Source organism: Diprion similis, chromosome 2 (genome assembly GCF_021155765.1).
Source record: "Diprion similis isolate iyDipSimi1 chromosome 2, iyDipSimi1.1, whole genome shotgun sequence".
Lineage (NCBI taxonomy): Eukaryota > Metazoa > Arthropoda > Insecta > Hymenoptera > Diprionidae > Diprion > Diprion similis.
This window is the reverse complement of record NC_060106.1, coordinates 628,841-656,746: the sequence shown is the minus strand read 5'-3', so window position 1 is coordinate 656,746 and position 27,906 is coordinate 628,841. Positions and strand designations below refer to the sequence as shown.

Here is a 27,906-nt window from a genome sequence, read left to right as displayed (position 1 = left end):
TGTCGTTCATGTGTCAATTTTTTTCAACTTTTCGAAGCCATCGTATACTGGTATTCAATATACAGATCAAATAATAAGGTCCTTATACTGGATTTGATGAGCGTTCAGTTCTGCCATCTCATTCTTCAGGAACAATAGTTCGATTTAGCTGCTATCGAACGGTTTTAATCACATCAAAGTCAAACCTTAAATTTGCATCTTGTCAGAAAAATCTATCAAGTCCAAAAAATATAAATTCACGATGAACCATTCACATCGAACTTTCGGATTGGCCAGAATTGTTTTTTTTTTATCTCGTTAGAAATATTCCGTGCGTGTTGAGATACAAATATATTATTATTTCACTGAGATCAGACATCCAGTGCTGTGAATAAAGAATGTATTTTTGGCGTCTTAGGCGATGGGGCATCGAGCGTTGCACAGGAGAATAAAGAGGTAGTACAGACTTCTAACCTAACTTTATTTGAGATCTAAGTTCAACCGGAGACGATCGGCTCGGTACGGGGAGATCTGACTCACTGTCCGGTTTTCGAAATATTCCGGTTGTATGTTGTAGTAGGAGTGGGAATTTTTGGTTCGAGGGTAGGAGACAGAAGTGTGTAAAGATGCTTGGTTTGCGCTTTTCTGATTGGTGGGAAATGTAACGAATTTTGGGATTGGAGGACAAATGAAACGGTAAAGTAATGAGAGTTGGGAAGGATCAGGTAAACGTTAACTATAGGCGAACCAATCGCGGCCGCGGTGTCCAGGCTGGTTACCATCCACATCTGCTGACCAACTGCATATCATAAAGAACAGGAAAAACCCACACTGGGGAAATCCTGAATTTGCTATTGTAAAAAGGCATTTATTGGTTGATTAGAAGGTCCCGAGTGGAGGTATTGTCTTGCCAGATGTGTGCCGGCTTTAGCTGCCGGACAGCGCAGTACGGACTGACCTGGCTAGAGTCATAAACTAGCTCGGCGTGTCCGTACTTGGAACGTTATTACTTTACTTATTTTAATATAAATGTAACATTATGACTAATTAATAATATCGCGAAACTGAAATAAAATGAGGGAGAGTGGGAGACGCAGTCCCCACATATTTAAAAATTACTTTCGCAAAAATGCATAAGGACATTTTGAACTTAGCAGGATTTCAAACTTGGCGAACTTGTACGTTTCATTAAAAACAAAGAAATCATTCATTCCCACAAGTCATCGAATTGGTCGGAACAAACATAATATTTAAAAAATGTACACATAAGAAATCGATACTAGTTCGTTTAGTACGAATTTATTTATTTAAACCACAAAAATATCGCAAACGATTGCATATTACAATAATTTTACTTATATCGATCCGATTAAAAGTTTTACATCATCATAATTGAAAAAAATCAATAACGACACCAATTCTGAAAAAATTAGGACTTTTACTAAAATTACGGAAGTTTCATGCTTACAGGCACGTCTTCCTCTCAACGGACATCGCTCGGACTTTTCGTGGATTTTTTTTTCATTATTGGGAACCACTTTGGAGGGCGGCGGGATCAATTTTTTTTTTACCCATATTAAAGGCCACGATATTGTATATACTAGTCTGTTTAGGTAAGGATTATCCCGTAACATTATTTAATCAGTAAGATTATTGTCAGCTGAGGGTGGTTATTTCCCAGAGCCCGTAAAAAGGTGATAAAGAGAGCCGTATGCATACAATGCATACGGAGACTCAAAAAGAAAATATAAATGAATTTATTCGTAAACTGAAAGGTAATCAAAGTAAAACTAATGAGTGGGAGCAGAGGGCATCGAGGATGTGACATCGACTGCCTCTGGGTAATAGATGCCGGTGCGGAAGTGACCGACGTTAGATCGGATATCTTTAAATCCGATGACCAGACTGTTCCCTCTTTGTCCCTGCGAACAGCCACTGGAGAGACAACCCCGGTTTTGAGTCAGGTTGTTGTACAAATTAACCTGTTCGGTTGTATCGACTCTCCACATAAGGTTTTCATAGCAGATATCGAGGATGAAGGAATTTTGGGAATAGACTTTCTTACAGCTCATAACTGTGTTATCTCGACTAAGAGAAATTCTTCAGCTTCAAACAATCGTGAAATAGCTCCGTGTACAAATGGGAATGGAATTTATTGATCTCCTCCTAGAATTCAAGAATTACCACTTTCTCAACACGAATTGCCAGATCAGTTTCCGTCACATTTACAGAATCTTGTCGAAAGGTCATCGACTGCGTTAGACTCGGCCCAGGTAGAATCGTTTAGATCTCTTTTGTTAGAGTTTTCAGATTCGTTCACCAAAACCAGTGGTGATGAAGGCCGTTGTACTTCCGTGAAACACAGGATTGTCGTTGGACAGAATCCCCCGATAAAGCAGGCTCCTCGGAGACTTGCTCTCAACGCCTGGGAGGAGGTGAAGAAGCTGGTGGAAGACATGCTGGCGAACGACGTTATTGAACCTTCATCCAGCCCCTGGGCTTCTCCGATTGTCCTAGTCAACAAGAAAGATGAATCGAAACGATTTTGTATTGACTACCAAAAGCTGAATGATATTACGAAGAAAGACTCGTATCCTTGACCGAGGATTAACGAAACTCTCAATCTGATTGCTGGCGCCAATTGGTTTAGCACCATAGACCTACAAAGTGGGTACTGGCAGGTCGAGATAGACTCTTCCGACAAAGAAAAGACAGCTTTTGTCACTGGTTTAGGAGGACTATGGCAGTTCAAGGTAATGCCATCTGGCTTGAGTAACGCCCCGGCTACCTTCGAACGGATAATGGACGCTATCCTCCATGGACTCATCGGGGAAATTTGCCTCGTCTATCTAGACGACATAATCGTCTTCGACAGGGACTTCACAGAAGAAATGCATAATCTTGAAGAAGTTTTCGCCAGGCTGAAGCACGCAGGCCTGAAGATGAGTCCGAAAAAGTGCCATTCGTTCCAGCGAGAAGTCAGCTTCCTTGGACACATCGGCTCAGCTGACAGAGTGAAGACTGACCCGTCATAAATCGAAAAAGTTTTTCCTGGCCAACGCCTGTCAACAAAGAACAGGTACAGAGCCATTTGGGACTCTGCACCTATTATAGAAGATTTGTAAAAGGATTCGCCTCCATAGCGAAACCTCTTCATCATCTGACGGAACTAAATACTCCCTTCCATTGGACTCTCGAGTGCGAGGAGGCCTTCAAGAAGCTGAAAACTTGTCTAACCTCTTCACCTACATTAGCTTACCCTGAAGCCAATCTTCCTTCTATTTTAGATACTGACGTTTCACTTTCAGGGATAGGCGGGTTTCTGTCACAAGTTCAGGGAAGTCTAGAAAGGGTAATTTGTTATTTAAGCCGGGTTCTTAGCAAGGCTGAGAGGAACTACTGCGTTACCCGTCGAGAACCTTTAGCCGTCATTAAAACAGTAGTCCATTTCCACCATTACTTGTACGCTAGGCGATTTTTCGTTAGAACAGATCACGCTTCATTAAAATGGTTGCTTTCGTTCAAGTCGCCCGAAGGCCAGGTAGCTCGTTGGTTAGAGAGACTCGGTCAGTATGGTTTCGACATTAAACATCGAGCTGGACGCCCTTTTAAGAAGACCCTGTGAAGACATACCAGATTGCAAACAGTTTGGAAGGCTGGAGAAATACCGAAACCCTGCTTGTTTAATTCGAGGCATTACACTCGAAGGAGACCTGGAGGACTAGAGAATATCTCAGCAAGAGGATACGACTCCAGCCCGAGTAAAGTCCTGGAAAGAAGCAGAGACTCGTCTGGTATGGCAGGAAATATCCTCAGCTGGACCGGACCTAAAAGTTTATTAGGCTCAGTAGGACTCCATCGCTTTAGTAGATGGAATTTTATACCAAAAATGGGAATCCGCAGACTTGAGTGAAATCAAGTGGCAACTTCTGGTTCCCAGGATTAGAGTCCCAGAGGTTCTTGCACTCAATCACGATTCTCCTGCAGATGGACATTTCGCCTCAAAGAAGTGACTCGGCAGGATACGCGACCGTTACTTTTGGCCGCGCTGCCGGACAGACGTCGAAGAATGGTGCAGAAAATGTCAAATCTGCACGGCGAAGAAAGGGCCCCAAGCTAGAGGACAGAGCTCTCTTCAAATATACAACGTGGACGCTCCTTTCGAGAGGGTGGCGGTGGACATCCTCAGTCCCCTTCCTACCATCTACGAAGGGGATAAATACGCTCTGGTTATTGCCGATTACTTTACCAAGTGGCCAGAAGTGGTCCCAATAAGTGATCAAGAAGCCTCCACTGTAGCTCAGGCGTTCGTTAGAGAATTCATCTGCAGGCTCGGAGTTCCACTAGAACTTTACACCGATTGGGGCCGAAATTTTGAGTCAAGCTTAATGAAGGAAGTTACTCAAATTTTAGGGGTTAGAAAAACTCGTACTACCCCCCTCCATCTTCAGTCTAACGGCATGATAGAACGTCTGAATAGGACTTTGCTCCAATATTTGTCGCCCTTCGTAGAACAGAACCAGCGAGATTGGGACACCTAGATCCCCTTTTTCCTCCTGTCTTATAGATCTGCGATTTACGAGACGACGAAACAGACGCCCGCTTGTATGCTTACGGGGAAGAATCTCCGACTTCCCGCGGATTTAGAGAAAGGCCCTGTTTTGTGCAATCACCACCTCAGACAGATTATGCCTCCGACTTACAGCGACGTCTGGAAGAAATTCACAACTTTGCAAGAAATAGAATTTCTATAGCTTCAGATAGCTTAAAGCTTGCTACGATATGCGAGCCAGGGATTTAAAGTTCAATCCCGGAGATTCCGTCTAGTTATTTCAACCAAGGAGGCAGAAAGGACGATGCCCAAAATCACAACGAATCTTGGAAGGCCCTTACCAGGTGGTCAACCGGATAAACGATGCTGTTTATAGGATCCGGAAAGGCCCTCATTGTAAGGCAAGGGTCGTGCACCTCGACCGCCTTGCTCCATTTGAAGAGGACCTGGAACTTCTTTCGAGGTTCAATCTGTCAGAGTTTAGCTGTGAAAATTACGATCACCATAACCACCTTCCAGTCTGTCATCGACTGGCGGAGAGACCTCCTCTTCGGCGTCAAGTTACGGAAGGAACGCCCTCTGACCATCATCATCGAGGGCAACATCGGATGTAGGAAATCCACCTTCACCAGGAGATTTTTGACGGATCCCCAGGTTTTGACGGGATTAAACTCTTAGATTTGATGTATTAAGTGCCTGATCGATACAGTTATCAGTTTCAACACCACGTTCAAATGGTTATGTGCCAAAGACACCTACAGGTAACCTCTTTGCCTGTCAAAATTATGGAGCAATCGATTTTTTAGTGGCGATTGTTTTATCCAGGGTGTCTAGCTGTCAGGGAAATCTGGAAAACCGAGAATTGTCAGGGAATTTGAATGTGTCTGGAAAAACCGGGAAAAGTCAGGGAATTCGAGCACGTGTCTGGAATTTTTTCATTTTTTCATCCCATTTTTACCGCTACACAATTGTGATAATAGCGGAAATTACGCTCTACGTAATAATTACGCCGAAGTAAAGGTTTGAATTTTGCCGCTCGTGCTTGCCGCCAGTGGCGCTATCTGACAGCTAGGTACACGGGAGCTAGTGTTATGGCTGCTCATTGGCATGACAACAAAGCCGGTATTTTCGTGATCAGTCTCGAGCCGAAATGTCGTGGGTAACATTTAAAGTGTAATGAATTAAGTGAATTCGTACTTCAGCGACATAAAAAATACCAATAATTGCTCAGTTACGGTATGTGTTTTATGTATTCAAGTTACTTTATGAACTTTACAGAAAGAACAACTTTCTTTCACTCTTTTTTACAGAAAGATTATAAGGTTATGTTTCTCAAACTCGTTCATATACAATAATTAATTTTTTTTTACTTTATTTAGGTTTTTTTTCTCAAAATTCATCATGGCTGCTTCGAAAATGAGGAAAACTGCTTTTTCGAGAAAATGGTGTGATGATGATGCATTTTCATGGGTACGAGAAGTCTAAACAGATAAGTTTTCGGCTTTCTGTTCCTTGTGCAAGGCCAAATTCTCACTAAGTAATATGGGCAAGACTGCGTTTAATAGTCACATGAATGGAAAGAAGCATCGCGAGATTATGAATTACAAGAACTCGAGCTTTTCGCTGTTACTGCATCATAATACCAAGCTGTCTGATTGTGAGTTAACGAACACAGCCGTAGACACTGTGACAGCTACTACGACGAGTATAACAAGTTCCACGAGCTCCACAAACAGAATTCCTTGTGCTGAAATCACAACGAATTTGAATAAGAGTGCTACAGTAATCCCCGTAGATTTGAATACTTCAAGTGTGTGTTCCAAAAGTTGCAGCGTCCACTGTGGTATGCTTTCGTCATTTGAAGAGAATGCTATGCCAAAGCTGAAAGGGATACAAAACTTCATTGCACGAGATAAAATTACAAGAGCCGAGATCATGTGCTGCTTAGACGCTGTGATGCATCACGAATCTTTACGAGATGTAGGGAATAGCACGGCCCTAATGAAGATTATATTTCCAGATAGTGCAATAGCAAAGGGAATGCAACTAAGCAAAGCAAAAGCTGCATATACAATCACGTATGGTATATCGAGATATTTTAAGGGCCAGCTTGCAGCATTAATTGAAAACTCTGACACTCTTGTCATCGCATTTGACGAAAGCCTTAATAAGGTGTGCCAGCAGCAACAAATGGACATCGTAGTCCGATTTTGGAATAAAACAAAAAGTGAAGTATCTACAAGGTATTTCACCTCCGCATTTCTCGGATACACTACAGCCAACGATTTATTAGAAGCTTTTAAGAGTAACGTGCCTACACAAATGCTGAAAAAGACGATACAAATATAGATGGATGGACCCAACGTAAATTTTAAGTTCCTAAGAAATTTGCGGGAGTATTTATCTGAGGACCCCAACAACAATAAGTTGCTCGATTTAGGTAGTTGTGGGTTGCACACTTTGCACTGTGCTTTTAAAGCTGGAATTAAGGTAACAGAATGGGAAATCATTGAATTTTTGCGAGCCATTTATAACTTATTCAAAAATGTCCCAGCACGTAAAGCTGAGTACACGAATGCATCAGGCTCCAAAGAATTTCCGTTGAAATTTTGTGCAATTCGCTGGTTAGAAAATGTACCAGTTGTCGATAAAGCAAGTGCTATCTTACCCAATCTTTGCAAATATAAAGATAAAGTTGTCAAAGAAAAAAAAAATCCCAAATGCGCCAGTTATCAAATAGTCTCAAACGCATTAACTGATGAATTATTGTCTGCCAAACTGGCATTTTTTCGGACTCTTGCAAGTGAAGTAGAATCTTTTCTTACTCACTTTCAGTCTGATAATCCACTTGCTCCTTTCCTTTATGATAGAATTGTAGGACTCATGAGGACTGTCGTGGCAAGGTTTGTCAAGCCAGACATCTTGAAGGAGATGCAGCTGGACAAAATTGATCTCGATAACAAAGATCATGTTTTACATGCTAAGTATATTCATCTTGGATATGCGACCGAAGCTGCACTGCGACAACGAAAGCAAGTCTCTGATCTTCAAATACTACAATTTCGAGAACAATGCCGAAAATGTATTAAGACTTTTGTAAACAAAACAATGGACCGATCGCCGATTAAATATCCTTTAGTAAAAGCTATTTCTTGTATGGATCCAGCGATAGCAATTCAAAATGAAGTAGCTGATAAGCGCTTGCAATCTGCTTTACGAACTTACGTAGAACATGGAATAATTTCTGGTACGGTAGCAGATAAAATCGATCGAGAGTATGAAAAAATTCGAGACAATCCTGCATTCAAAGTAGAAGTTGAGAATTTTACTCTGTCTAAACCTCGTTTAGATCATTTCTGGGTAAATTTTATTAAAAACTGTGGAATGTCTGATTATAGTAATCTGTTACGTTTTGTAGAGCTTGTCATGACCCTTTCACACGGCAATGCGGCAGTTGAGAGAGGATTTTCAATAAATAAAGAATGTCTAGTCGAAAACCAAAAACAAAATTCTTTGATTGCACAAAGAATTATATACGATGGAATAAGTGCAACAAAAGGTCTCGAAAATTTCGAAATTCCTAAAGAATTGATTCACTCTGCCCGTAACGCTCATGCGTGGTATAAAGAAGCTTTAGCAGAAGAACAGCGAGAGAATAAAAAAGAAGAAGAGCTGAAAAAAGAGCGAAGACGAGCAGCTCCTCTTAAAAAAGAACTGGAAGCGAAAAAAAAAGCTGCTCGATAATGCAGTAAAAGAAACTGCCATAATTGATGACCAATTAAAAGTTTTGGAGTATCCCTAGAGATGCTATTTTTTGAAAGGAACAGAGATTTGATAACTGTGATGTTACTTTAGTTTTTATGCTATGAAGGATAAATATTATATAAAATTATATAAAGTTCAAGTTCCTGTTGAAAAGTTCATTAGATTTAGGTCAAAGTTTTTATTTGGATATGTACAGTGGAAATACTAATAGTCGGTATGTACCACTTGTGCACGTAAGACAAATCCGTACATAAAATAGGTTTAAGACTTGGTTAATTGATGTTAAAGGTTTATGTTTGGAAAATTTATGAAACCTAAACAAGTGCAAAATAAAAAGACTTCATATTATCCAATCGATGTTACCATTATTTTGAGAAATAATAGCAAACCCAAACGATTTTTATAGTTGAGAAAAAAAATGTCTTATGTCGAAATGTTTATTATTAGGTCAGCCAATCGAGTTCAAGCCGAATTAAATTGAAAGAAAAAATTGAGTATTTTAATTTGAGATGACAACATTTGACTTTGATCATCCTGAATTTGCAATCAAAATTGCGTGCGTTAGATGAATGAGGTTGAAATGAGACCTGGAAAAGTCACTATTTTCCGTCTGGAAAACCGGGAAATGTCAGGGAATTTGATATTGTATTCACGCTAGACACCCTGTTATCGAAACTCGTCCAAGGTTAGGAAATCCCCATGATTTCGAGTCTCGTTTGCTCCGAGAAAGTTCTGCTCTTCTTATTCGAACTCTTGAACTTGCGGTGGATTTGATAGTTTATTTGCGAGTTTCTCTCGGAACCTCTTTCGCCCGGGTTTGTTCGCGTTCGCGTGAGGAAGAATCAGGGATTAGCTTAGAGTTTCTAAAATCTATTTCTGAGGTTCATGACAAATGGCAGATTAGAGGGAAATTTTCTTCCTTACCTGCCCCCGTTATGATCATAGACGCCGAAGCCTCCGCTGATTAAGTTTATAAAAATTTCCATAATTCTTTGCTTTCTGGAACCAACGCTCTTATCTAACAATAAGTAAAGCGTTTACAAATCTAAATCCACCAAATTAAATCACGGAACGCAACATAGATTGAACGAGTTTCAACCACACTTTGTTTATTATATAACCTTTTTTATATTTAAACGAAACAGAAACGAAAATTTTTATATAAACACTTTAAATTAAGCCGGGAAATCGTAGGTGGAGGGTGAGGATGTTTTTCATTGCCTCCTTCACTTCACGACAGTTGGCACAGCCAACCGTCGATAGATCCCTGAAAAGGAGATCCATGTGACAGCTCTGGCAGGGGGGCCCTTCATCCCTGACCGTCAAGTGGAGAGTGAGTCCTCTCAAGACGGTCACAGAACTGTGGCTAAAACAAAAGTGTGTATTAATGAGTTGTTCTACATTGACTTAGTTGAGAGAACACCAGAGAGAGAAAAATTTCTTTACAGGGCCGAACACCAGTCAAACCAAAAGCCGGCTTCCCCTGCCAAGAAGTTTCCATGGAACATGCCGCATCTGAGGTTGTTCCAGGCTGCTTCCAACATCTGAGTGGCTTCGTCCGAAGTGGTTATTAGGTTGCCGGTTAGGTTCATCCTGGCCACCAGCACCCCGGTGTTTAAAAGGGTGTGTCTGTCGGTCTGCATCTCTAGGTTCTAGTGGTGATAGTAATGGCTGTTGTATTAACACTGTTATGTTGTGGATTTGTTTTCTTCAGTTGGTCTATAGTTTTTGTTTCTTTCTAGAAGCTTTTCTTCGCAAGTCGAGCGTTGAGAGGACTAGGCTTCGCTTTAATATAGCCACGATTATTTTTCGGGTCAGCAAGCGATCTGCCGTTTTCATGTGTTATCAACCTTTATGTCAGTTTTCATGAGCTTTTACAGGTCTCCTGACATAACCTTTTCCCGTCATCCCTTTTCCCATTCCTGAGGATGACTGATGGTTGGCGGATGCAGCCTTCTTCTGGATTTCGATCAGATAAGGCCGTTCCTTTTACCTATTATTATGCGAATACTTATTTGAATCAGATTAAATATTCACTTTCTCAGATTCGTCAAACGAAGCACGACTATTTGGCCACGGCTCACGTCTGTCCTCCCAATTTAGGGTGCGCAGTTTCCAGAGAAATCTCGGAAGCGGCTCCCGACCATCCCTTCCTCCATTACGAAAGATGTCAGACGTTCCTGGAACCTTCCTTGGCTTTTCCTGTTTTGGACTTCCTCCGCTCGGGTCCATCCTGCATAGCCTGAGGTATCCTGGCATCTCCGGATTCTTTCATGAAGAGGATTTCATAACACTTATACACTTTACACCAACTTTATAACACATATTACAGAATAATGTGAAAATCTGAATTTTTGGGACTTTTGCTCGGCTATCTGCTCAAGGCTTTCTATGGTTTACCTTGGGACTGTAGGCAAATGCCAGATAGTTGAGAAGGAAGTTTTCAAATTTTTAGAGCCGTAGCTCCGACTCACCTTAGAGCGTCGGCTATTAGATCACCTTTTGCTATTATTTCGAGTTTTCCGAGTCGGGACGACTCTTTCCTTCGGAGGGGGGGGGGGGGAGGGGGATAGTGTTACGAAGGGTGAAATTACCCGCTCTACCCCCCTTTTGTAATGATCTAGTAGCCAACATCTCGGAACCCTCAGATGTTATAAAAAGAATAAGGTTGCTGTGTGAACAGATATTATTGTAAAACGCAGTCTTGTTCCGTACTTTAATTGAAGCACACGCACATTTCTCATTAAAAACCTTTTCCTCAACATTTTCTCGCGTTTGTGTCGCCTTTGATTTCTAGCCATTAGACTTACGAACTCTAATACCTTGCGAAACACCCCAACGTTTCAATATCATCGAACCATACCTTTTCGGAAAGTAGGTTTTCATGCATGCGAAAGAACCAGAAGCCCGGGACAATAATCACGGGTCACGGCGCTCAGTGGAACGGAATTCCGAAAAAAAGGAGTAAACCTCGAATAAACTTGGATTCTAACAAAGTCTTTTATTCAGGGGTTTTCGAGATCACTGATTATGAATCCTAAGTCCAAAATCTAGATTCGCGGCAGCGAATCGCCGCCAAGTTATATATATACTTTACTATAAACAGAATGAAGCTTCCAATATGTGGAACACATTTCATGGAATAATGCCAGAATTCGAAGATAAGAAGTATATAGGGGTTTCCGAAGTTACTGATTGCGAATATGAAGTCGAACATACTCTCAAAAAAATTAAGGACCCAACATAGCTGACATATCTGATAAGAGGATGACAGATGTCAAAGATAATAGGCATACAGGCATTTTTGACGTCATTGATCACGAATTCAAGGTCGACGTTTACCAAAATTGTATTGATCAAAGAAAATGTCGAATGTGATGCGGCTTCAAATGTGGAAACTAAGTAATATTAATCTTGTGTATTATTCAAAATCCATTCGTCAATATTTTAAAAAAAAATTTTGTATATGTATTGCAACGTGATTATTATTCAAAAGGGAAAATAGAGATAATTCTGAGGGAGGGATGATCACGCTACCCTACGGCGCAGTTACTGACCTGATCACTAAATAAAACGATGATTAGGAAAAGAGATGAGTGTTGGGCGCCAGACGCAGTAGCGTCAGAGATACGATAATTAGAGAATACGATATAAACGAAATAGATCAGATTTCACGAGGGTTTTGCACAGCTCACTCAGCAGGTAAAGATAATGGTAGAGGGGATGGGGGTCGTATCCAATTCGATAAAACACAATATCAAAGAAAATGGTGATAGTATCAATTGTATTAAAAAGACAAGCGGAGAAATTCAGGTACAGCCAGAGAGAAAGTTAAATTCAAGAATAACACGGTAGCGATACAATTATTCAAGTAATTAGGGGTATGAAGCAGGTGATCGCGATACTATTACTCGGTATAACAATCAGCAAGTTTACAAAGCAGATAAGAAATAGGCTAGCATGCAATGCACAATCTAAGGTTCTTAAACTAATTGTTACAATTCAAATCAAATAGCATAGTATGGCGAGAAAAATATGATCACATAGAAATACAAAATAATCGCAGCAATGTGTAACAATAACGAGGCACGATAATAGATAGAAGATACGAGAATACAATTGGCAAAAGAAGGCAAGAGATATTATAGTTAGTCGAAAAGTAAAAGATATTATAGTTAATCAAGAAACAAGAGATATTACAATTAATCGAGAACAAGAGATATTGCAATTAATCGACAAGGCAAGGATTACAAGTCAGTGAGATAATTCGATACTTGAAGCGAAGTCAGAAATAATCACGTATAGCGAAATGATATAAAACAGGTATGATAGAAATTACAAGAAAAATTAGAGAAATACGTAGGTTCTAGCTTGCGATATATGCGATACGACGAAATGTTATAATTACGATAAACAAGAAATAGATATCTTGACGTGTCAAGAACAGGTATTATAGAGAGAAAAATATTAGGATGCGATATATTACAAACTAGAGATCTACAGACAAACTACGTAACAGCGGTATTAGTAAAGAAAGCGGTGAAAAAGGTGTTATTCGGTACAGCACAATACTCCAATGTCAAAAGAGAACAACGGCTATACCGCGCAGCGATATAAGATCGCGCACGCGGTACGCTTACGATATAATTCCTCCAAGATATTCGATAATAATTAAATCCGAAAGATATTCGATGATATTCAAATCAGTAAAATAACAAGAAATCAAAGAAACGATATTTGAGAAATTGTAAAAGAGATACAGAGAGAAAATGGATATTAGATCGCGAGAAACGAAATAAGAGACAAAATTAGAGACTTTATAAGCTAATTGATTTAACAATCACTACTGAGAACAATGAATCGGAGATTCAAATGAGATACGGTATTCAGAGATATTTTCTACGAAATCATAAAAGTAAGGCGCTGCTATTCAGCGATATCAGGAAAATCATTCAAACAAGATAAATCAAGGAAATAGATAATAGTCACTACAAATAATAGAAACTAACCAGTCGCGAAATTACTTGCAATATTCGATAACAAGGAAGAGAATAAGATAAGAGATAAGAAGAGAATTCGATACGAGCCCACGTGGCTCACGCAGAGCAAACTGCGAGATAAAAGAGAGAAAATCGATAATAGGTAAGAAAAGAGAGAAAAAGATATAAAGCAAGTAAATTCGTGGCTTCACAAAATAGATAGAAGAAAAACCTCACTCACGAAGATAGAAGATATAGCAGAGATAGGCGATAGTTGAAAGCAGGTAGATGAGAGAAGAACACCGAGTTGAAATGTATAGGCGAAAGTAGAAAAAAGCGAACAGGTAGAGCGGTAACGAAAGCACGTCTGCCAGTAACAATAGCTGGACGTAGAGTGTGCAGAGACGAGCGGCGATCCTGACGATTTCGGTCGGTTTTCGGCGAGATTTCGTCACGTGATCCTTTTCCGGTGTTCGGTGATCGATAATTGGGCCAGAGGGTCACGTGGTACGGGTCAACAGGTGTAGATGGGCCATCAAAAATAAACCTAATACGAGGAGCTGTACGTGACTTTTTCTAGGAGGGGTGGAACTCGTCAGTTAAAGCAATTTGATACTTAACGTTATAATCATCAAAAAGAAATTCTCAAGCACTGTAGGTAGGTGTTGAGTAAAATGAAACAATTCTTTGGTTACGTTTTAAATTTGAAAAAGGTTCATGTGTGTGAAGTTGGCCCAGCACTTTTTGAAAATTGTAATTTTAAATATTGTGCCAAGTTGTGCTAAACGTGTGCAAACTTGTGCCGTTTACGCGCCTTTCTTAACTTCAACGGTTTTCGAAAAAATTGCAAAAATCGAAAATGTGATAAGCCCAGCACTTTTGGAAAATCGGCAAAATAAAAATTGTGCTAGATTGTGCTCGATTTGTGCTACCTTGTGCCGTATTCGGTTTTTTTCAAAAATCTGTACTTGGCGGTAAAAAAAAAATGACAAAAAAAATTTAAAAAAAATTAACGCGTTGGGATGAGTTGTGCTAGGTGAGTCCGTGAACTTTTCCCACTCACAAAAATCCCTTCGACCTACTCTTGCACCAGTGAAGATGAATTTTTTTTCCGGCTGACTTTCAAATTTCCGAAATTTTCTAAATTTCGAAAATCCGCAAATTGTGTTAAGTTGTGCTAGGCGAGTACGTGAACTTTTCCCTCTCACTAAAATCCCTCCGACCTACCCTTGCACTAGTAAAGATGAATTTTTCTTCCAGCTGACTTTCAAATTTCCAAAATTTTCGAAATTTAGAAAATCCGCGAATTGTGCTGAGTTGTGCTAGGCGAGTACGTGAAGTTTTTCCTCTCACAAAAATAGCTTCGACCTACCCTCGCACTAGTGAAGATGAATTTTTCTTCCAGCTGACTTTCAAATTTCCAAAATTTTCGAAATTTAGAAAATCCGCAAATTGTGCTGAGTTGTGCTAGGCGAGTATGTGAACTTTTTCCACTCACAAAAATAGCTCTGAGCCACCCTTGCACTAGTAAAAATGAGTTTTTCTCCAAGGTGACAATCGAGTTTTCGAAATTTTCAAAGTTATTCGTTTTCTCCAAGTTGTTCCGAGCTTGCGCCAACTTGTGCCATAGCCCGTTCTTCTAAAAACTCGCACAAGACTCGAATAACTCCGAATATTTGTTCGAAATAGACGAGAAAAACGAATTCTGATGTTCAACTCTAATATAAACTCTAAATAAAAACTTTTCACTCGTTTTCTGATAAATTTTATTCCTTTCTGGAATGACTTCTATAATGTTTTTTCTGAAAAGTGAAAATATCAAACGTGTACGTAATTCAAAGGGCAGTTTGCCGAAACAACCAAAGTGCCAGATTTTAAATTGTTTAGGAAAAACAAAAACTTCGTGATAGACAAACACAAATGTTGACAGCCAGTAGATTTTGGAAACTTGATTACTGACAGCCTTGACCAGCGAAAATATCAACTGGTGCATTTGAAAAAAAAATTTGCAAAAGTGGCCTCACACCGAAACTCTGTAAACTCATTCCAATTTTCATTTCTTTATTTCAGAGGGAGCTCACCCTGAATACGGTTATAAAAACATTTTTCACAGCAATATAATCTACTACTATGTCTCTTGCGTATTGTTCATAATAATGAACATGCTCAAAATTGGTAGTTTATACGGTATTCTGAAAGGCTTTTCATCAGGACCCTTACATTCGTACATCAGACAACTTCTTTTTTTGGATGAATGTTTACTAGTCAGCCGGAATAAAAATTCATTCTTAAGAGTACAAGGGTAGGTCAAAGCTATTTTTGTGAGAGGAAAAACTTCACGTACTTGCCTAGCACAACTCAGCACAATTCGAGGATTTTCTAAATTTCGAAAATTTTGGAAATTTGAAAGTCAGCCGGAATAAAAATTCATCTTCACTGGTGCAAGGGTAGGTCGGAGGGATTTTAGTGAGAGGGAAAAGTTGACGTACTCGCCTAGCACAACTCAGCACAAGTCGCGGATTTTCGAAATTTTGAAAATTTCGGAAATTTGAAAGTCAGCCGGAAAAAAAATTCATCTTCACCGGTGCAAGGGTAGGTCGAAGGGATTTTTGTGAGTGGGAAAAGTTCACGGACTCACCTAGCACAACTCATCCCAACTTGTTAATTTTTTTTCAATTTTTTTTTCATTTTTTTTTTACCGCCAAGTACAGATTTTTGAAAAAACCGAATACGGCACAAGGTAGCACAAATCGAGCACAATCTAGCACAATTTTTATTTTGCCGATTTTCCAAAAGTGAGGGGGTTATCACATTTTCGATTTTTGCAATTTTTTCGAAAACCGTTGAAGTTAAGAAAGGCGCGTAAACGGCACAAGTTTGCACACGTTTAGCACAACTTGGCACAATATTTAAAATTACAATTTTCAAAAAGTGCTGGGCCAACTTCACACACATAAAAGGTTCGCCTAGGCGGTACGTCGGGGCGTAACAATAGCAAGAAGATAACCCGAGAATTTCTTTGCACGTATTGATAATTGAACATACAGATCACTTTGTCACAAGCTATAATCTTCCTTGTCATGTCAAAATATTTTTTCTGGAATAGTAGCTATTACAAGTGCTCGTGATAGGTTTTTACCTTCCCGTTTCTCCGGATTCGAAGAAAAAAGGAAGTTATTGTAATCACCCCGAAAATGAAAAGTGGAGTTTTCACTAGGTCTCCCCGTTTCAGGATCTAGAGAATCACCTTCAGCCACTTTCGGATGGACGTGTCTGTACTGTCTGTGTGTGTGTGTGTGCGCGCCCGCGTATGTAGGGGAGAGTGGGGCACGACGGCCTTCCTGGGGCACAACGGCGCCCCTCAAAAATTTGACCAAAACATTTTTTTTTTTGTTTTCTGACAAATTATCGTAAATTTTATGTATCTACTTCTTTTTAGGCCAATGTGAAGTATCAAGGGCATAATGGACCACCCAAAAAGATTGGGTCAAAGATTTAAAAGAATTTTTTGTTCATTCTTGTAAATTTAGAGTATTTATCCACTGAGACTATTTCAGGCCAATTTACCATATCCTGGGAAAAATGGACATTTATAAAAAAATTGTTATTAATGTGTTTTTCTTACCAATTTTTAGAGGCAGCCATCGTGCACCAGAAAAAATATTGTTTTTCAGTTTATTGGTAAATTTTTGTGAATTTGTTCATAGTAGAACAAAAATAAATTAATTCGATGGTAAAAAGCTACAGAAAGTATACTATACCCGGCTCAGGGGGGCCGTCGTGCCCTACCCTCCCCTATGTATGTACGTACGTATGCAAGTGATCATGTTACGAACGGCCCTTTTTCCACAATATTTGATGATATTTCCCAGGCATGCAGTCAACGCATTCCTGCACACGCTCGCTTTTCCGAAAGTAGAGCGGAAAAGAGAATGACGCAAAGCAGCAACGATACACGGAGAGAAAGGAATTCTTAAACCAACAAAATAAATTTTTTTGGGGTCCATTCACTTCAATCAAGTATTCCTCACTTGTTGTAAGTACGGCGACTTCAATTCAACAACTTCGATTTAGTTATTTTGTCAAAATGATTTAGTCAAGCGTATTCTTTGATTTAACAAAAGCCTTTCTTGTCGCAATCAAGTAAAGTGTTAATTCGAGTAAGCCTTTAGATGCGTTTCCAGAATTCAGTCAACTAAATATCATTTCATTTAAAGTTCATGTATTATTCATTCAAGTCGCAGATTGGTTAACGGAAACAATTATGTACGTCAAATCAATTAATCACATGAGTCCAGCTAACACAAAATTCACATCGATTGTATGCAGTACTTTGTTGATCTAACCGTTGTTTGTTTGGCGTAACTGGTTGAATCAGTAGTCCTAATTCCTTTACGAAGTAAAAGGAACAACACATGCTTTGAAACCGCCTTGGTGATGATCATTTCTACCTACGATGTTCTACGAATTGCAATATTTCGTACAATTTTCTACAAAAAAATTGTTTCCGCACAAAATTGTAAATATGCATAGCTTCTCATAGAAACTTGTAAATTTTCATGAAAATTTGTATTTTTTTAGTAAACAATCGACAAGATACTATACAGTTTTTGAAGAAATTTAACGATTCCATATGAAAAATTATACATATTCACAACTTTGGACGAAATAATATGAAATGTCACAATTTCTGTAAAACTACGTAGTACTGAAAATTTTCACTACGGATGTAAGGAATACATTCATCGTGAAAAAATACACGTCAGTTTATATATAATCAACGAATACGAATTTTGTTTTGTAATGAACAATAAATTTTGTTTAATATCACTGTCATCAATAAACAACAAATCAACAACCTATACTACCTTGAAAGATAATTTTTTCTATCTTTCCTAAATTGATTCTAAAATATTTGCATTATTTTTCATTCCTTCGAGATATCAATAATACCCTGGTGCAAAAAGAATAGATAACTCTTTGAGGCACAGATTTCTAGCTTCGAAGCCACATTTATATACCTAGTAATTATTAATAAGCAAAATTGTATATTATAATGTATAAGACTGGACGCTGCCACGCGCGATATTATTTTTATTCACTACATTGAGTCTGTTCACTAGAACTCGGTTATCTTTCTTTCGAGCCTACGCCCTAGGCATGAAAATTTGAATGAAATACGGCGCCATGAACTTGGTCTGGGTTCAGACTCCGGCACAGCCAATCACGTGCGACGGAAGCATTGCCATATGAAATGTGCGGGGTTTGGTCCGGACTGCGTAATAACGGTAACGAACACGTTGGTGTCGGCGAGCAAGATCCTGCAAGCACATGGCGTAGCACCGAAGCCGGCAGCATAGCGTCATTTGAGAATTCAAGACTGGGTAATTATAAACTAAAAAAAGTGTCGTTGGAGGTATGGCTGACGAAGCAGCTCAAAATCTTTTAAAATCGTGGGATTTAGACGTGCTAATTGACGATTTCAAAGGTAAGTTTATCTTCATTTTATACACTGTAAATATTTTGCGTGAGACCGCAGTTTCAAAGTTACGTAGCCATTCTAGTCAAGGCGTCGTTCATGAGTCAATTTTTTTTAAATATTCTTATTTAATATTCACAAATTTGTTCTTCACACAGTAGATCAGTAAACAAAGTTTATGAAAGCGCAAGGGGGGGGGGGGGAGGGGGGTTATTCATTTGTAGCACAGTAATTTACCAGAACTTGACGAGCACGTGGGGAATGTGAAAAAACTCGTGTATAATTTTTCACAAAAGTCTACGTGCCTATGTGAACTAGCACTTACACATTATTCTAAACTAGTCATAAAAATAGTAACTTCAAAGTATTGATGTAAAGCATTTCCTTCTTTTCAAATATTCAACCTCAACGTCAAATATTATTTTCTAATGCTTACACAGACAATCTAATAGACTCAACAGCATTAGAATGCTTAACGGAGGCCCTCATCAAAGAATTAATTCCGAAAATTGGATTGAGAATAAAGTTCTCGAAAAAATGGAACGAACACTTTCAGGACAAAGGTAGCCCAAATGTGCCGAGGAATGGTGACGACGGAGAGCAGAGTTTAGTATGCGTGCGATATTAATTTTTACACATGTGAAACAACATATTGGTCTCTGTATGTATATGTTTGCCGGACTAATTAGTCCTGAAATCCCTGAGCCACTTGTCATGTGGTTTTCTTAATTCTATAACATACACCGTATCTATTTTCAAAAACCTGCTAGTTAGTTACAGGGGAACATACGCAAGTCAGAGTCGCAGGTTGATACTGCAGCACTGTAGCACTACGAGGCAGGGCAGCAGGATGGTCGAGCTCAATCTGTGAGCAACTGTTAGGCTGCCCCAACCTCAAACTATTCAAATAAAAAAAAATTGATTATTAGAAGGTGATCAAAATTGAGAAAAATGTTAAGTTGTAAAATTAAATGACTTTCGTTCAGGTAATATGACAGTAAGACTTATTTGTTCATTGAATGCAGCGATTAGACAATGTTTTCTGTAGACCTTCTTAATAATCAGCTAGTCCCAGTTCCAAATTCTTATTGTGCTGATGATGGCCGAGGCTGTATTAAGTTGAAGAAAAATACATTGATTATTGGCAAGATTCTAAAATAGCTTTTTTTCTAAAAAGAACTGGTCGATTCGCTATTAAGCATAGTTCTTTACGTCATTCTTCAACGGCAATCAGTACATTCTGTCATAGTTTGAGATAATTTTGATACCTACAATGAATCCCACTGAAAAGCCATCAATGAATTGTATTGCCGAAATTCATTAACTTTCTTAAAGGGGTTGCAGTATGTTATTCCTATATTTTGATGCCAAAATGGTATCTTCATTGGCATTGAATAAATTCGAAATCTGACTAGCATAATAATAATTCATTTATTTACTTCTTTATTGGGAAAATTACATTTTTCACATTTTTTAACATCCCCTAGTAATCAGGTTATTTTATTTGGATAGTTTGCGATTGGGGTGGACTAACGATTTTTTAGATGTACAGCTACGACACACCGGATACTCATCAATTCCTGCATCGAATTGGCCTGCTTCCACAAAATTATTATACAGATTCTGGCTTGACTGAGACTACTCTCTGAACCTCGACACTTTTATTTTCCTTTTTTTTTTTGTACATAATTGTTGTTTATTGTTAAAGGGTTTTATCTAGAATAAAAATAACATGATCCGTGGCATCTAAGAATTTTCTATCAATACCATGTCAGAATTGTAATATCATATTTAGAAAAATACAGGGGCGAATAGATTCGACGTCAATAATAAAACTTAGAACTAAAATGTACAAAGAAAAGACCAATCTGTTGTCAGATATAGTTAATATTACAATTAAGAAAATCATATGCTTACTGGTTACAACTTTTTTCACTTCAGATTAAAGAAGACGTCTCTACTGAAGTACAAAATATTGATACCACTAGCAGCACGGAAGATGAATCGAGCTCCTCATTCGACGTTGCTTCTCACACGTTAAAAAGACAGAATTGTTTCATTGTACAATCTAAATTCAACAAAAAATGTAAAAATACCGGCACCAGCTTGAATGTGAAAGAACTATTGAAGAGTACAACAGCTGGAAGATGTACCTTGAAATACTCCCGCAATCAACTCTTGCCTATGACAGCACAAAAAATACTTGTGGATTTAATTATAACGGAAGATCTGCAAAATTTCAATGGGCATAGGTATGGTCGATACATTATGTTATAATCTCATTGAAAATTTAGCGATATTCATATTAATTTAAATTTGATTGCACTATTTTTTTTTTTATCTCCAGGTGTCCAATGCAAGTGGACTTTAACGACATTGCAGACCAAATCACGAAAATATATCCAAAAGAAAATAAAAATACTTACTACATCCTTGCAGTAAGAAAGTGTTCTTCCAGAGTAAAAACGTATGTTCCTTCCAAAGGGCAGCTGCCAGATAAATACTGGAACAAATTACGAACCTATCGGAGGCTTTCAGGATCCAACATATCTTACGAATCCTGTACTTCTGATAGTACTACGAGTGATGTTCTCTCTGGTTAGTACCACAAATGTAGTTCACTTGAAAAAAAATCTGTGACGTCATAATTCATTTTGTTAAATACAGGGCTGCTATGAAGATGTATATGTGTATATCGCAGTAAATTTGTTTTGGATTTCACTATAATACAACCTCTAATTTTATATTTGCACCAAAAAGTTTGATTTACAATTTTCAACTATCGATGATTTGCAGTGTCTTTCGTAATTAAGTGGTAACAATTGAATGCGAGGAGTGCTTGCAGGTCTACGTTTCAAAGTGTTTCTACAATCTAGATTGCTCAACGTATCCTTCTTATTCATATACTCATTCATTATTGTTATTAGATGAAATAAAGAATAGTGAGCTTTAGCTTGAGCACAACGGTGAACCATGGGAGTTAGTTATACAGCATTGGAAAACCACAGCACCTCTTCGACTGGAAAACACGAGTCATATCGGAACGGTTCATAGTTATTTGGAGAAGTGGCCCGTCTTGAAGCAGAGTAATGGATACTTACTTCTTGAACTAGACTACAAGTACCTTCACGCACGTGAAAATAATGCTGTATTTTTGCACTGGGACAAATTCTTTACTCATATACAAAACTCTCGCCCTTTACCTAACGAAAACAACGCGAAATCTCTGTTTAGACTGTTGGAATTGGAAACATTGACTGTTGGTAAGAAAATACTAGACACTTCTCATCTTTTCATATTATAGTCGTTTATAGACTTATAACCATATGCTTATTCTTAGATTGCAAGGTCGTCGTTCAGATAATGCTTCTCTCTTACTTGGTTGCTCTCCGAGGTAGACTTCGTTTTGCAAAGAAACAATCAGGTTCCTCTGATACCCAATCTCAGAGAAGTCGAAAAAAGGAGCAGTGGAAATTTTCAATCATTGAATATCAGAAAAGTATGATCCTGCATGTTAAGGTGAGTAGTTTGATAGGAATGATAATTTTCATATCATTAGCTTATAACCAATGTTTCAAAATTTGGAAACTTGCAGGTGGCAGGCGATTTACCGACAGCACAGCGAAAACGAATTGATGAAGTTGCGGAACTGGGGCTAACAGTGCAACCTTACGTAATTGTTGTGGGACCTACTCTGACTTCGATTGAAACTTTTTATGTCTCACTGGACCGTACACTATATAAGGTATCGACAGCATTAAAAGCTTTCGATTTATGCTTTAAATGTTTCCACGCTGGTAATGCACTGTATCCACCGGAGAGCGAGCACTTGTGGTACCTCATTCAGTACGGTTTATACAAAATTAGCACCAAGTGGGATAAGCGAATATCGTACATTGCCAACCTTGTGAGCTCGATGCCCGATTTCAAAAACTGAAAATTCAAATGCGATTAGCTGTTCCATAGACAATTTCAGAAATATCAACGAAAAAGTATTATTGCCCGTTTTGTCAACACGGTTACCCGACTTCTAATCACCGCATGGCACATATGAAGTTGAAGCATAGTGTAAAATGGTATTAAAAATTTCAATGCTAACAACCAAATTGTTGGAGGACCTTCAGTAATTCATCTTCATATATGAAGCACTTAGCCTTGAAACATCCATTACCCATACAGTCCTTGATCATACCAAAACACAGAGCACTTGAAAATGTGACTGATGTTTTTTTCGTAATGTAGACTCATGTGATTCATCTGGCACTTCTCCTGTAAAAGTAGATGTCTGTAATTCTGACAATCTTGAATGCAATATAACTGTTGAAGAGTTTCAGCAATTGGTGAGCGATGGCTGTGTTTCTTTTACAGCTAAACTGTATGCCAATAATACAATTAACCGAAGTGTTGTGCAGGACATTATTGCAAGTGTTGATGAATTATTTTCTTCATCTTGCATTGAATTAATTAGACGAAAATATAATTCCATTCACTCTAGTACCAAAAACAATGACGTGAACGACATGCTAGATATCTTGAGCAGCGCCTTTAATAATCTTAAAACCGAGTACCAGAGAATGAAATTCTTTGACAGTTGCACTACCTTAATAAAACCGATTCCGTTTGTCGTTGGCACCTCTATGGAACCGAAGACAATTAATCGATCTAAAGACCTTGGCATCGTTGATTTAACTGGCCAGTTGATAGTCCAGGCAATGGGTAGGTTCTGACTTGCAAAAGGTCAAGGAGAGTTCTAATTTGGCAGATTTGTAAAGTTCGGTGTCCTCATTAATATTTCGAGTTTGCGACCTTGAGCGACCGCCGCTCGCGCCGCCATATTGGAAAAATGGTACCAAAAACCAGTTTTTCGAGAATATCTTTTCTCCAGTGCCACCTAGGTCAAAAATAGTTATTAGAAAAATCATAAAGCATGCAATTTTCTGCAACTTTTGTATGAAGTATTTTTTAATCAGATGAACAGTTCACGAGTTACAGCGGAGTCAAACTCAGCACATTCCTACAATTCGTAAAATCGCTACATTTTTTCTCGAACTTTCAGTTGGTACCATTTTTCCAATATGACGGCGCGAGCGGCGGTCGCTCAAGGTCGCAAACTCGGAATATTAATAAGGACACCAAACTTTACAAATCTGCCAAATTAGAACTCTCCTCGACCTTTTGCAGTGAAAGCCCCCTTTTATGTCTCCAGTGACTGGACTATGATACGGATGGGTGAAGTTCTAACAAAGTTTCTCGAATTGCCAAATGTTTTTAATTACATCGTTTCCTATATAAACGAGTTGAAAGAAGATGAATGTTATTCTTTTGTACACACCAAGCAGTGGATAGAAATCGAGCAGAAATTTAAAATTCACAATAACGTCGTTTTACCTTCGACAATATATTTTGATGATTTTGAAGTGAACAATCCACTGGGATCCCACAAATGCATTAATAAACTTGGTGCTGTTTACTTTACTCTGGGCTGTATACCTCCCCAGTACAGCTCATTGCTTGAGAACATATTTTTAGCACAACTACACAACTCACAAGATCATAATACATTTGGCAATAAAGACATTTTCAGAAAATTAATACTGGAAATTATTAACCTTGAGAAAAACGGTATCATTATTAATACGGGCACTGTAAAAAAGCAGGTATATTTCGTCTTGACCAAAATATTAGGTGACAATCTTGGGCTTCATTCGATTTTAAGCTTTACAGGAAGTTTCAATGCCTATTTGTGTGCAGATTTTGTCGAGTTGATAAGCTCACACTTTCAAGTCAAACATCTGAAGATATAAGTATGTTACGAACAAAAGTTAATTATGCTGATGATTTGTTGCGCTGTGAATATGGTATCAAAGGTAGATGCATTTTCAATGATATTCCAAGTTATGATCTAATAGATAATCCTACATGTGATAGTGCTCATGATATACTAGAGGGAGGTTTTCGGTATACCATGGGTAAAATTTGTCAGGTACTAATAAATGTAGACAAATTATTTTCTCTTGATCAGCTGAATGAAAGAGTCAGATTTTTTAAGTATGGCAGTGCTATGGTAGGGAACAGTCCACCAACAATTACACATGATTTTTGAAGAAAACAAGTTATCGTGTTCTCAGCATCCGAAATCTTGTGCTTCGTCTACAACTTCGGTTTAATCATTGGCGATCTTGTTCCTAATGATAATGAAGTCTGGCAGTTATTTATTGTCGTTAGAAAAATTCTGTCGGTGGTTATGGCTGTATCATTCCGTAAGGAAACAACTGATTTACTTCACACTTTAGTTAAACAACATCATTCTTTATATCTGCAGCTATTCAGAGAGCCGTTAAAACCCAAGCACCATTTTATGTTACATCACTCAACTTGTATTGAAAAATGTGGGCCTTTATGTGACATGTCGACTATTCGTTTCGAAGGCAACCATCGCGATTTAAAAAAGAACGCCAAAGTAGTGACATCACGAATAAATATAGCGTATACCCGCGCTTTCAAAAATAAATTAAAATTAAACTACAGATTTATGGCAAAAAAAGGTTTCGAAAACCGGATCTCTATGGGTAGTGCTTACGAAGTCGATTTAACTAATTTGGACGACTATAACTTTTTCAAAAATAGCTTACCTGTTCATTTCAATTTCACTCAAAACTATCTCTGTGTACCATGGGTAAGTGTAGGTGGAACAACTTACAAAGCAGGCAATATATTGGTGTGGGGTACGGAAAATGAATTATTAAAATTTGGAGCTATCAAATACATCCTAGTTGACGAAGCACTTGAAGTACATTTCATATTCTTATGTATACACAATGTGTGTTTTGTCGAACACATTCATGCCTTTGAAGTTGAAATGACAAATAAGTGGAACTACGTGTTGCAAAAAAATTTGTACACATATCTTACGTACAACATTCATATTATGTCAGACGGAAAGTGGTATGTACCATGCGATTAATGCATTGGGAATTATGTCCAAAAACTCCAACATAAACTGATTACAAAAATATTTGACGGAGCTATTTCATTGATCTCGAAATTGTCTATGGAACGAAAATTAAACTTTAGAATAAGTGATCACACTCAAAGGACAACAACGCACCCCATAATTTTATACGAACCAATATTTGATACTACAGTGTTTACTTATTTTCAATTTATCATGTTTACTCAGTAGTTGTGTTCTATTTTTGAAGTTTACGCCACATTATGTTTTTTTACTCAATCCTTGTTCGCTTATATATTTTTAAGCGCATTGTTGATCACTGCTATATCAATATTTTGCCAATAACACTATATTATAGAGCTATTACGTGATTTGCAGGACATTTTAGCATGTATTTAAAAAAAAATCGTATTCTATATTTCTCTACTCTATTACTCGTTGATAAGATTTTATTATTGTTACGCTGTGCTGACCTATGTATCAAGTTTGGTAGACGAAACCATATGTGAAAGATGCTGAACAATTATCGACGTCCTAACTTCTACCATAATCTAACTCCGATGCACAGTTTCTGATAAAGTTTTACCTGTACGTACTGAACGAATTGATTTGATATTATACTCAGTTCTTGAGGTTATAACTATATGATTGTATTGATGGTGATAGTTTCTGGATGAATGATCCTATTTTGTTACTCTTTGTGCAATGTGTAGATGTAAGTACAGATTCTGTGAGATAACTACTGTAGTAGGTTTAGTAGACAATACCGTATGTCAAAGATTAGTAAACTAGTCAAAGTACTAGCTCTTAGCTTAACGTATCTTTCGTTTACGTATATAATTTATTACAAATATACCTGCGACTCGCTAACCAAATTATTTTATTTCAAGCCTCTCTTATCTCTGTGTACCATGCCTATACATCATATTCTAATTTTAATATAATTACCTTGTATGTTTCTGACATGCCGTAAATAAAGTTGATAAATTTCTTAAAATTCACACGTGTTCCTTCATTGGACGAAACCTCAAAAATGCTACCTATATATGACAAACTTCAGGCTACACTATATGAAGAGACATAGTTTCCGCCGGACAAAATACGAATTTCATTCAACCAAATTATTATCATATCTACCTGGGTATGGTGTGGAAACGACGTTATGAATACTCAATCCTACAAAAGTTTGAGTCAGCTGAATTATCAATGATATTATTCAAAGAATAGGTTTAGTGGGCCTCAATATCTCTAATGTTCATTCAATACAGAAGATTTTTGTAACAACATCTTTTATTGCCTATTTTACCCATTGAACTCTCAACTCAACAAAAACATGAATTCAAAGAAGCTCAATTTGTTTTGATACAACAATTTCATATAATTGAAACAAAATGATCGAGGTCCGTTCAACCAAATTTTTAGTCATTTCAATCACACATTTTCTTGATACAAAATTCACGTTATTGCAAGGAACCCGAGCCGTGTTATCTTGACTAAAGTTATAGTCGACATGATCATTCGAAGGGTTGATTCAATTCTATATTACGTTGGCATAAGTATTTCATCTGACAAAACTATTTTGTTGAATTAAGTGAGCATTGTGTTCGCCGTATTTGACTATAGCATTTAGTTGAATCAAACGAATATCAGTTGATTCAAACAATCCTTTCCCTCCGTGTGGAACCAAGTCTGCTTATGTTGCACCTTGCCTCATCAGCCGATAATTTTGTAATCAGGGCAAACCGAGGTTTCCTTATCGAAATTACGGTGAATGCTATCAGTCCTTTTGCCGCTTTTGGTGAGTGCCGTGGGCCCACTACCCCACTGCCCACTACCCGAGTCCCGTCCAAGGCAGCACCCAATCGCTGGAACAGCAGTACCGACGTGACGGCGAAGTAAGACCAGGGACGTGAAAGGAGCTGAAGGTCCTCAACGAGAACAGCTGATACATCTTACCCGGTCTCCTGGCAAGGCACCGATCGTCGCCGCGTCGTACACGGACACCAAGCGGTAGGTCAAACCAAAGCTGACCCGGAGCGGATAGGGGTGACGCTCGGACTCACTCCTTTGTCGATTATCTTGTTCTAATAGCACATTCTTTACCTTCTAATTTTCCCATGAGAATTTTAACTGTCAATATTTAGAATAGTATACTAATAAGTGTTTTTCATCAATTGTACTAGATTTAGATTCCACTTTA

General features: G+C 38.2%; 1 long non-coding RNA gene across 1 annotated transcript; it reads right to left on the bottom strand.

Moving 5' to 3' along the window:
* Positions 1-1,841: 1,841 nt before the first annotated feature.
* On the bottom strand, positions 1,842-26,083 carry LOC124416413. Its single transcript, XR_006930767.1, has 3 exons — positions 26,074-26,083; positions 21,276-21,285; positions 1,842-2,165 (listed from the first exon to the last, which is right to left on the bottom strand). It is a non-coding gene; the product is annotated as an uncharacterized LOC124416413 (long non-coding RNA).
* Between the last annotated feature and the right edge of the window lie 1,823 nt (positions 26,084-27,906).